The 12,226-nt window shown below is 41.5% G+C and overlaps 1 protein-coding gene across 2 annotated transcripts in view; it reads left to right on the top strand.

The window, feature by feature from the left end:
- The window catches only part of Myot (myotilin), a 43,949-nt gene that overhangs the window by 10,762 nt on the left and 20,961 nt on the right, over window positions 1–12,226 (top strand). The window contains exon 2 of one of the 2 annotated variants that reach the window (XM_076555202.1): window positions 265–399. The exons of the other annotated variant lie outside the window; for it this stretch is intronic. The gene's annotated coding sequence lies outside the window, so the exon portion shown is untranslated. The remainder of the gene's footprint in view (window positions 1–264; window positions 400–12,226) is intronic. 2 annotated transcript variants of the gene reach the window in all.

The following is a 12,226-nucleotide window of genomic DNA, read 5'->3' on the forward strand; positions in this document are numbered from 1 at the left end:
TCAATCATCTGATGTTTTAGAACACAAAATATTGTACCTCATTAACTTTATTTCTCTTCCTCTTCCTTTCCCTAGTGGAGCTTTTCTCAGATCCTTCCACTCTTCACTCTTAAGTAAATACCACGTTGTATTTTTTTCAAAGCCCTGAACCTTTACACTCTCCATGAAGCTAGTGTAAGCAGGCATCCTCGTCATTCAGGCAATATATAAGGGCATCACCATTGTTCTTTCGTATTATGTCCATGTATCTTTTCATCTTTCCAGGGTAAGACTGCCAAGATCTTGGCTCTTCATTTGGTGGAGTCTAATTCTGTTCCCTTACAAAGAGGTAGGGTTACACTAAGCAAAGGTTACCATTTACGTGAAACATGAAGCCTGCTGTCATAACTCGTCGATGAGGTAAAGTTCCTGGCTATTTATTCTCTCAAGGACATCCCTAATGCTACTACCTAGAATCAGAAGCCACATTTCAAAGCTGGTTACATGTATTGCCCACATAGCCTCTCCATCCATGTTTTTGTTTTGATGTTGCAGGATATTTTTTTTTCCTTTCAAAACCCTCCTTTTCTATTCCCTAAAGGAAAACGCATGGTAATCCAATAAAAAGCCAATAGGGAGAGCCCAAATGCTTAAGGGGTGTATTCTTTTAGAAATGACTCATTTGCATGCTCAGTTTTGTTCTACCACTCACTCAAATGAGTCCGAAAGAGCTGTTACCATAAACAAATAACATTTTAAATGCTTTTGTTAGCTCTTTATCTTCCAGGCTTCTGAATTATGGGTGGCACTCAGTGATGACTCTTTTTGCTTTGGGCACCAAACATCTTTTTTTTTTTTTAATCCTTTGTCAAGTTTCACCAGCTTTGATATTCTAAGGATGAGGGAAAATATGCTCAGACCCTCAGCATTGTCTCAACGTTATTTGTTGCTCTTGTTTGGTATTGGCAGCCCTGGGAATTGAACTCAGAGCCTCTGCCATACTGGACAAGTGCTTTACTGCTGAGCTTTGCCATCGGACCACCTTCCACTGCTCTTTATTTTCAGACAGGGTCTCATTAGGCTACACAGGATTGCCTTGAAATCACTGTTTAGCCCAGGCTGGTCTTGAACTTGTGATCCTCAGCCTTCCAAGAAACTGGTATTACAAGTTTGTACCACCAGACTTGACTCTAAAGAATGTTTTAAAAGACAAAATGTTAGACCTAGAAGAAACCTTAGGAAGAATTTCACTTCCTACTTTCACTGGACAGGAGGCAATTGAGCCCACAAAGCCCTAATACATGGAAGATCTAATACTATAATTTAGATTTGCTTAGTGTGAATGAATAGTCTCTACCTGTAGTGGCCTGAATGAGATGCCCCTGAAGCATGATCCTAATTAGTCTTATTAAATAAAAACCCAGAGTCAGATATCAGGGTGAAAGCTGAAAGATCAGAGAAGCAGAGCAGCAGCTACTAGAAACTTCTTACCTCAGACAGAATGGGGCTTGAGATCCTGTCTCCACCTACCTTATATTCTTGTCTCCACCTCCTTAGTGCTGGGATTAAAGGTGTGCACCACCACTGCCTGGCTCTGTTTCTCTTTTAGACTGGTTCAATGTCGTGTAGCCCAGGGTGGCCTTGAACTCCTGATCATCCTGCTTCCTCCCAAGTGCTGGGAGTTAAGGTGTGTGCCACCACTACCTGACCTCTATGGTTAACTAGTGGCTAGCTCTGCCCTCTGCTCTCTAGGCAAGCTTTATTTGTCAGAACACAAATAAAATGTCACACAACATGTCCCCAGGGGTCTCAGACAAATTCTTGGCCCCCAGTTGGTGGCACCACTTTTAGAGGTGTAGGAGGACTGGCATGTCACTAGACGTGGGCTTTGAGATTTTAAAGAGTGGCGGCACCACTTTGAGTTCACTTTCTCTGCATCTTCCCTGTGGTTCAAGGTGTGAGATCTTAGCTACTCCTGGTGCCATGACTGATGCCTAGTGCCACAATTCCCTGCCACAACTGACTCTTGTCCCTGTAGGATGATAAACTCAAATAAATTCTTCTGTAAGTTCACATGGTCAATATTTTATCACAGCAATAGAAAAGTACCTAACACACTTCCTATACTGCTTGTCTTCCTGTGGCTGTGCTGTGTGGCTTCACGTCTGCTCAATACAAGCTCCAGGCATTTGGGAAGAGGGAACCATTGAGAAATGGGCCCTCACTGGCTGGGCCCGTGGGCAAGCCTGTGGGGCCCTTCCCCGATTGATGGTTGGTGTGGGAGGGGCCAGCTCACTGTGGGTGGGGCCACCCTTGGACTGGTGGTCCTGGGTGCTGTAAGAAAGCAGACTGAGCAATCCACGAGGACCAAGCCAGTAAGCAGCACTCCTCCGTGGCCTCTACTTCAGTTCCTGCTTACAGGTTCCTGCCATAAGCTCCCCCCATGACTGCCTTCAGCTAATATAAATCCTTCCCTCCCTAAGTTGCTTTTGGTCATGGTGTTTTATCACAAGCAAAGAAACCCTAACTAGGACAGTCTCTTATCCCTTTCTGCATGATCTTCAGATACAGTTTAACTGAGCAGCAGACACTAAGTCTCAGGTATTGATTGTATTAGCTATCAGTGTCACTTGTCACTGATTCGGTACCTGGGCATGGGATAGGAGGTCCTGCTTGGTCCTCACACCATGGGCAAGATCGTAGCATCTGCCACTTGGTGCCCTGTGCTTTAATTCTGATTATGCTTAGAACAGGAAGCATCTGGAATGTTAGGGAACGCCAGTTTCAGCACCCTTTATGAAAGTTATTTTTTTCCTTTTTTTTCCCCCCTCATGGAAAAGGATCACAGACAAAACCTGGGTCCCACTCAGTGCTAACACTTTTTTGCTGGAATTTTCCAACTTCTGCTTTGAGGCGCGCCAGGGAGCTTAGAGGAAATTTTAGCCTCCTGTACTAACTGACCTTCTATTTATTTATAAGGCATGTTTCTTCCAAGAAGTTCCAGAGTTTTCCTACACACTCTTCCCCTTAATCCTCCTCTTCCCATGAGGGGAAGCATTACATTTCTCTCTTCCTGCCATAGCCTGTTTCTCTGCTGTTTATAGGTTTCTCTCCAGAGTTTACTGCTTAGAGGCGAGACTCTTTGGAAGCCACAAAGGTTCTCAGCTGATGTAGTTAACAAGGCAAAGTCGTTCACTCAGATGCATTTATTATTAGTCCTCTGTGTACCTGCCACGGCCCTAGGGACAAGGGATGCCACAGAAAACACCGCAGACTAGCACTCTGATCATCTGCTCCTTATGTCACTGTAAATGGATCATTTTATTAACCAGTGAATTCGGAAACATCAATATTTTTTATCCTAAAAAAAGAGGAAAGGTGCCCACATATCAAGTTTAAATGGTTTATGCATTCCAATTGCTGCAGACTTGCAGGAATTGCACTCAAAGACAGACTTGAATCCTAACCTCAATTTTTTTTTTTTGATTTGCATTTCTCTGATGACTAAGGATGTTGACCATTTCTTTTTTTTTTTTTTCTTTTGGTATTTTTTTCCCTTTTATTTTATTTTACAATACCATTCAGTTCTACATATCAGCCACGGGTTCCCCTGTTCTCCCCCCTCCCACCCCCTCTCCTTACCCCCAGCCCACCCCCCATTCCCACTTCCTCCAGGGCAAAGCCTCTCCCAGGACTGCGATCAACCTGGTAGACTCAGTCCAGGCAGGTCCAGTCCCCTCCTCCCAGACTGAGCCAAGTGTCCCTGCATAAGCTCCAGGTTTCAAACAGCCAACTCATGCAATGAGCACAGGACTCGGTCCCACTGCCTAGTTGCCTCCCAAACTGATCAAGCCAATCAAATGTCTCACCTATTCAGAGGGCCTGATCCAGCTGCCCCCCCCCCAGCCTTTGGTTCATAGTTCATGTGTTTCCATTCATTTGGCTATATTTTTTCAATAATTAAGTAAAACCAAAATTTATTATAAGCCACAGTTGTCCTAGGGACCTCCATGCTGTATATATAGCCTCCATGGCTCTATGGGTTGTGGTCTGATTGTTCTTTATTTTATATCTAGAATCCACTTATGAGTGAGAACATACCATGACTGTTTTTCTGGGTTTGGGTTACCTCACTCAGGATGATTTTTTTCTAGTTCCATCCATTTGCCTGCAAATTTCATGATTTCATTGTTTTTCTCTGCTGAGTAGTACTCCATTGTGTATATGTACCACATATTTTTCATCCATTCTTCTGTTGACGGGCATCTAGGTTGTTTCCAGGTTCTGGCTATTACAAATAGTGCTGCTATGAACATAGCTGAGCATGTATCTTTATGGTATGAATCAGCATTCCTTGGGTATATGCCCAAGAGGGGGATGGCTGGGTCTTGAGGTAGTTCAATTCCTAATTTTCTGAGAAACCGCCATACTGATTTCCACAGTGGTTGTACAAGTTTACATTCCCACCAACAGTGGAGGAGTGTTCCCTTTGCTCCGCATCCTCTCCAACATTGACTGTCATTGCTAACCTCAATTCTTTTACCCTGGTTCCTTAAACACTTTTTTTAAAAAAAAAAAAAAAAAAAAAAAAAAAAGTCACAATATGCCGGGCGGTGGTGGCGCACGCCTTTAATCCCAGCACTCGGGAGGCAGAGCCAGGTGGATCTCTGTGAGTTCGAGGCCAGCCTGGACTACCAAGTGAGTCCCAGGAGAGGCACAAAGCTACACAGAGAAACCCTGTCTCGAAAAACCAAAAAAAAAAAAAAAAGTCACAATATACATTAAGGCATTGGATGGTGAGATTGGGAGACTATTAGATAAATTTAATACTAATGATGAAACACAAAAAGCAAAATATTTTCTAGTGGGAACTAATTTTTTTTCACTAAGGCATTGTAATACTAAGTAATTTTTAGGGCTTAGATTTTTCAGGAATGGTTAAAATTTCAAATCCTCTGCTTCACAAACCAATGACAATTTATTATCATTCAGGTTAACTTAGTATCATTCAATGTATCTATTCTGCCTGAGTAGCTTAAGCTCTGCATGAGAGCATGGGACCCAAGTGTTGGTTTGGGGAAACAAATCACCACAGATACAGTTGTGGTTTTGCTTTTGCTGTTGTTTGGTTTGGTTATTTTTAAGGATCTGGTTCCAGTTTGGGGAGAGCCTCACTCTAATCTCTGTGAAATTGCTGGCTTTAAAATGAGTTCTAAACTGTCAAGCATCCAACACAGAGGGGAATGTGGCCACTATTAAAATCCCCAGTGTCCATGAAAAAGAAAAAAAGAAAAGATCCAGCACCCTATGAAAAGCCCAGTTATTCCTCATCCTGACAAATTCATCATGGAGCTAATATGAACACTGTCATCTTCTATGCTCTGAAGGTGGATGTCTCCCTAAAATTTCTATGTTGGAACCTCTTACTTAGTGTGATGATATAAAGAGGTAGGGCCTTTGAGGCGTGATTAAGTCATGAGAGCTCCTTCCTCACGAATGGGATTAGTGTCAGTACTGGCTAGTCTTTTGTCAACCTGACACAAACTAGAGTCATCAGAATGAGGAAGCCTCAATTGAAAAAGTGCCTCCTTAAGATCAGGCTATAGGCAAGTCCATAGGACATTTTCCTAATTAGTGTTTGATGGGGAGGACCCAGCCCACTGTGGATAGGGCCATATGTGGGCTGGTGGTCTTGGGTTCCATAAGAAAGCAGGCTGAGTAAGCCATGGAGAGCAAGCCAGTAAGCAGCACCCCTTCATGGTCTCTGCATCAGCTCCTGCCTTTAGGTTCCTGCCTGTTTGTGTTCCTGTCCTGACTTCTTTTGGTGATGAGCAGTGATGTGGAAGTGTAAGCCAAATAAACTCTTCCCTCCCTGAGTTACTTGGGTCACAGTGTTTCATCACAGCAATAGTAACCCCATTTAAGACAGTGTCCTTATAAAAGAGACTCAAGAGGGTACCCTCATCCACATGCCATGTGAAGACACAACATCCAAAGGACATCATTAATCACGAAAGAACCTTTACCATGCTCTAAGTCTGGCAGCATATTCATCTTTAGCCTCTTCGTTGCCAGAATTGTGAGCAATTAAATTCTATTGTTTATGAAGTATGAAGCCTATGGAACATTATCACAGCAAGCCAACTGGCTAAAACAGCATCCTTCATCAAATTAGGACCAGCAATGTGCTTCAGTAAGTTTCTCACTGTAATTATACTAAGGACTTGAGAGCAAACCACAATTAATTCACAGACACTAAAGCTATGCCTTCTGTCTAAATCTATTGCTATAAAATAATACACGATCATGGGTAATTTATAAAGAAAAGAGATTTATTTACACCCACAGTTCTGGAAGCTAAAAAGTTCAAGACTAGGTGGCTACTTCTGGCAAAAACCTAATGGTGCTACACAGCATGGCGTAAGTTAGAGAGGAAATTAAGTATGTGCAGGAGAGACAAAAATCCAAAGGCACACTTCCTTTATAACAACCTAAGTTTGTGGCAATAAATCTAACCCTATAGGAACTGGCCCAGTCCTATGAGAAAGGCATTCATCCCTCTTACAGGCACACCTTTTACCTCCACCGAATTGGTCATTAAATTTCAGCTTGGGCACATGCAGTGTTCTCTACAAAACCATCTAAAGTGTGGCTTTGGAGAAACGATTCCCTCTATTTTCTAGGTATAAGTGCTATGACTGTGCAAAAGCAAGATCTGGATTTTAAATACTGAGGCTTTTTCACCCTAAGTGAAGAAACAAGCAAACTAGACCTACAAGCTGTAGGTAACTAACTGGTATACCCCACGATAAATATAATATACTTTAACTAAATTTCACTAAATCCTGATCACAGTGAGACAAAAAAAAAAAATTTTGTTTTCTTTCTCATGGGTTCCAGGGAAGGCAAGTAAGGCAAGTTCTATACCTGGGGTTATACTTGGGATGTGATCCAGCAATGTCACCGTATGTACCGGATCACATGTGCACATGTATTTGTCACACAAAATGTAGGGGAAACTCCACTTAAAAAACAAACTAACAAAGGAAAAAACCCTAAGACTTCCAGGAGGAACTTGAAAGCAATTGTTTAGCTTGTTTCTTCTGGACAATTTAAGCAACTAGAGAAGAGGAAAATTTAAGTGAAACTATTAGAAGACACAATACATCAATAATTGCTTAAAAGGGGAGGGGAAGACAAAGGAATTATTAATCAAATCTAGAGTAAAATGAGTTTAAAGATTATAATGCGTTCTGCATTCAGACACAATGCGGCTTTTCCTAGTCGCCTTCAACATGCCTCTTAATAAAACCAAACACAATTTGAGTTTGTTTCCTGCACAGGATAAAGAAGAAAATTACTAGAGTCTCTCTTTCCACCAACTCCCTAGTTAATGAGAAGGCCAACATCAGATCAAGTTATTCTACGTTAGTTCAACCACTGTGCATTGACTCCCGGTGCAAAGGTTTCATTTTTAAGACTTCTGGGAGGGTCCCAGTGATGGGGACATAGGCCCAGATAAGATTTTTTTTTTAAAGTGCCACTGGAAAATGTGCATGAGAAAATCCTCCCAGTGCATATCATTTAAAAGAAATTCCATTGGTCTCTGGGAGTTCTATGGCTGAGTGCCTGTGTGCCAGACGAGGACAGACAGGGTATTCCAACTATCCAAAGAATGAATTCACTTTTAATTCCCAAGGCAGGAAGTGTTCTTTTTTGGAAACTCAAACACCCAACAAGAGCAACTGTATAGGGGAAGAAAATGTTTTACTCAGTAAAATTTAGAAGCTATTTAAACCTTGACTATGCAGTCTTTAAATACTTCCCAGTACCCATTTCTCAAACACAGTTGCCTTGTGTATCTTAGCATCTCAACTGGAGGCATGACAGAGAAGAAAGAAGTTACGGGGCAAAGCAGCAGGCATTCAAGCTGAAATTTTATTCAGATGCTTCATACTTATTTATTTATTTATTTATTTATTTATTTATTTATTTATTTATTTATTTTGGTTTTTAGAGACAGGGTTTCTCTGTGTAGCTTTGCGCCTTTCCTGGAACTCACTCTGTAGTCCAGGCTGGCCTCAAACTCACAGAGACCCGCCTGCCTCTGCCTCCCAAGTGCTGGGATTAAAGGCGTGCGCCACCACAGCCCGGCCATACTTTTCATAAGTAAATTTAAGGTATGGTTGGTAACAGCTTAACCTGATCCACTTACTTGATTAGGTTAAGCTGTTATACCTGGGATCTATGGGGAAATGATTCCGTGTATTTTCTAGGTATTTTTCCGTGTATTTTTCTAAGACTGTGTAAAGGCAAGCATCTGGATTTTAAATACTGAGAGTGTTTCACCCTAAGTGAAGAAACCAGGTATTCTAGACTAACAAGCTGTAGGTAACTAAGCACCTGGGTTTGGGTATTAATAATATGGACAGTAGTACCACATTCTCTTTTATTCTTTAACCAAAGGCAGAACTCCTGTAGTCGCTTGCCGGGATCCACTTGTACAGCAGCCCCTGTATTTACCAAGGTAGCCTATTCATACTGCACGGTGGGAGCTGGGGTTTATAGATTCAACCGTAGACTCTATAAAAGAGTGTGAAGGAGGTACTGGGGAGATAGAAAGTACTCCAAAGAGCATTGTCAACTGAAACATGCGAAAACCAGGGCTAAGGAAAAGAGAAGGGTTTGCTCAGTGTTGCAAAGCAGCTCATGGTTTATCCTTCTCTTTGCATGGATTTCTGTGCCAATCCTCCTCCTCTGAGGAGCGGTATTTAACAAACCCTCAAAATTCCATCAGCTTCTTCTACCTACAGGCGATTGTCAGTGATTGTAGGGCAGTAGCTTACAGAACAACCAGAAATGGACACCTCCCTAGCAACCCTCCGGAAACAGCTGAATTCAATCATCTTAGTCACACACACAAGCTAGCAATGAATCTTCTCTGGATTTTGACTCCTGGTTATCAAACTCAACACAAGTAGACCCACAGCCAAAGGAAGCCAAGTCATTAGCATAAGGGACATTGCTGCTGATTCTGGAAGCTCGCTTTCAGCAGATGCTATCTGGCACACTTGTCTAGTCTTCTGTAAGTTCCTCCTACTGCATTTGTTCCTATAAAATGCACATATGAGCAGCAGATCTGAAGGAACATGAGGATCTTATGTCTCCTTTAAGTCCTACCTGATGGAATATAATGCCTTTTGGTCAAATTCACCCCTCCTTCTACCTCAATTCTTCTCCTATGCCCCCCTACTTTTCCCTCTCAAATTCATGTGTGATCTTTTTAAAACCCACCAAGTCCACTTAGTACCGTCTATATGTATATGGATGTTGGACCATCTACTGGAGCATGAATACCCTTTCAGAGGCCTCATCCTTAAAGAAAACATACACTCTTTCCCCCAACAGGCATCAATAGCTAGGGGTGGGATTTCATGAGCTCCTCCTCCATCCCTGCTGGAATTTCTGCTGGCTTTATGTTGTTTGGGTCTTGTGTAAGCAGTCACAGCTGCTCTGAAGACAAGTGTGCAATAGCCCTGTAATGTCCAGCAAATATGTCTCACTGCAAATGTTTACTGCTTCTGGCCTTGATACTCTTCCTGCTTTCTCTTCTGTGATGATTCCTGGGCCTTGGGAAGAGGGGTGTAATATAGACGCCCTACTTAGAGCTGACCATTCCATAGTCTCTTGTTCTCTGCATGTTGACCAGCTATGGGTCTATATTCATTGTCATCTATTTCAAGAAGACACTTCTCCTCTATGGGTTGAAATCTGCTACTCTGTATGCCACTCTATGGGAATAAGGACAAGAACTTAGATGTCAGTTTATTATTATGCCCATTTCTCAGAATAATAATATTAGGCTCTCCCCTAAGGTCAGTGATCTCACCAATCATGGGGTTTTGGCTCAGTTAAAAAGCACCCAGGCATGGATTCCATTTTATGGTGCAGGTGTTAAAGTCAATCAGAAAATTATTGGTTACTCTCTTAACACTCGGGTCGCTGTTGTGCCAATGTGCATGCCTTAACAATCTGGTTATTATTGTGGCTCACAGGGTTTGTAGCTGGGTCATAGTGATTGCCTTTCTCCTTCAATCACCTGCATAGCACCTTGCAGCACTGTGAGAGCTAGCTACTGGGGATGAAGCTTCCAGGTCCGTTCCAGTTTGCTTTCTCCATGTCCGATGATTCAAGTATGTGGTGTCTTCAGCAATAGGGTCTTACCAAGTTCTGGAGGGTCACCAAGAGCAAAGGCAATATAAATAGTCTGTAATGTTTGAGGGCCTATGAGACCCTATTGACCAACAACCCGAGAAAAGGTAACCCATGCCTGAAACTGGGCTTTTTGGGGTGTGTGTGTGTGTGTGTGTGTGTGTGTGTGTGTGTGTGTGTGTGTTTTAATCAGTCTTACTTGTTGCCTCACTCAAATGATATTCCTGCCTCAGTCACTCAAGTGACTTAAATTGCAGAAACATTTCATAGCACTGAGCTAAGTGAAAATTTAGTAACTGTGAAAAGTTTATTTTTATTCATTTAATTATTCAAATTATTTTAATGGGCTTTTCACGTGTCAATGAAAAGAAATATGAAACAAACTTATTTCTTAAGAAGTAAAGTCAAGTGGAAGCATAACTTTCTACATACTTTATTGCATAATTCCTGAAAAACATTAACCTTGAGAGGGCACCAGATATGATCTAAGATCTACCTTACATGAAACTTTATGCTTCTTAAACAAGTCTTCATTTAATTCTGATTTTCAGACAGTGCTATATAATCTCCTATTTCCATTCTATCTAGTCTAGTCTAGTCTACTCTGCTTCACTCTGTTCTACTTTGAGACAGAGTCTCATGTGGCCCAGGCTGGCCTCCAATTCATACATAGTTGAACTCCTGATCCTTCTGCCTACATCCCAAGAGCTATAATTATAGACACGTAACACTACACTCAGTTTACAGAATTCCATATGAAATACTGGGAAGTTAGGGCTTCCACATACTAGTCAAACACTTTACTATACTCTGCTGAGCTCTAGCCCCTACTGTCCTTATTTTGCAACTTAAGAATGCAAAAGCCTTGTTCAAGGTACCAGAACTAGTAATTGCTGAATGAGTATTTCCACATCACGTTTAGGCATAACATCTCTTTCTTACCCAAAAGATATGATATTTATTTTTTTAAAAAATTGTATTTGGGGATCTGGAGAAATGGGCCAGTAGTTAAGAGAACATGTAGTCTTGTAGAAGAACAAAGTTTGGTTCCAAGCACCCATGACAGGCAATGTATAACCTCCTGTAACTCTAACTCGAGGGATATCTGATGACTCTGACCTCTACAAGTACCTGAACTCACATGTCCATACTCACACAGAGACTTACACACATACACATGTATAGCACAACCCCTGCACCTAAGGCTCAAAGGACATCACTGAAGAGAGGCCCCAAAATTGTAAGAGCCAGAGATTCTTGGACCTGGAACTGTATGTGCTGTGTATAGTAGAAAAGCCATAAACTTAGTCCCTGGATCTTCTGTAAACCAGTTCTGTCTTGCTCTTTTAATGAGGTTATGTAAATCTCTAGAAGGAACCTACATCTGTATTTCTGGGCTGGTCTCTTGGGCTCAGCTAGCTTCTGGGATCTCTAAGTAGGTAGGGAGTACCTCCCTCTACAAATAAAGATGCTTCATAGAGCCCTGAATGAATGAGTGTGTGGGGCATAACTAACGCTGAAGTTCATTTAATAAACAAATATTTATGTATATTCTATATCTTTGTTTCTATGCTAGACTTTCTGGATGGTGACCAATACTGGTTTCCAAAGCTTTTTTCATGGGTATACATCTTTAGTGTAAACCATTAATTGTTTTAAGAATTTCAAAATTATAATATCTTTCATGAGAGTGTGTTATCCCTAATGATAAAATCATTTGTTGAGAAAACTGTTGGGTAAAATTCTTTAAAAGCTAATATAAATTTTCTGAGTATAACTGTTCCTCCATCAAAAATATCCAAATCTAGTTGAAGAGGAATATCACACCCACAGTACAGCCTGTTATACTATTTCTCATACTGATCTATGAGCAACTGTCTGATTTAAATGGGTAACCGAGGTATTGTCTTCATGTTGCAGTTATCAAAACTGTAAGTATCCTGTCGAAGGCTGTGCTACAAGTGTGGTGAGTGGGCTCTTACTTGGGTCTCCAAAATATATAGCAAAAAAAAACCCAACAGGTTAATGTGTCTAC

Source organism: Peromyscus maniculatus, chromosome 19 (genome assembly GCF_049852395.1).
Source record: "Peromyscus maniculatus bairdii isolate BWxNUB_F1_BW_parent chromosome 19, HU_Pman_BW_mat_3.1, whole genome shotgun sequence".
Taxonomy (NCBI): domain Eukaryota; kingdom Metazoa; phylum Chordata; class Mammalia; order Rodentia; family Cricetidae; genus Peromyscus; species Peromyscus maniculatus.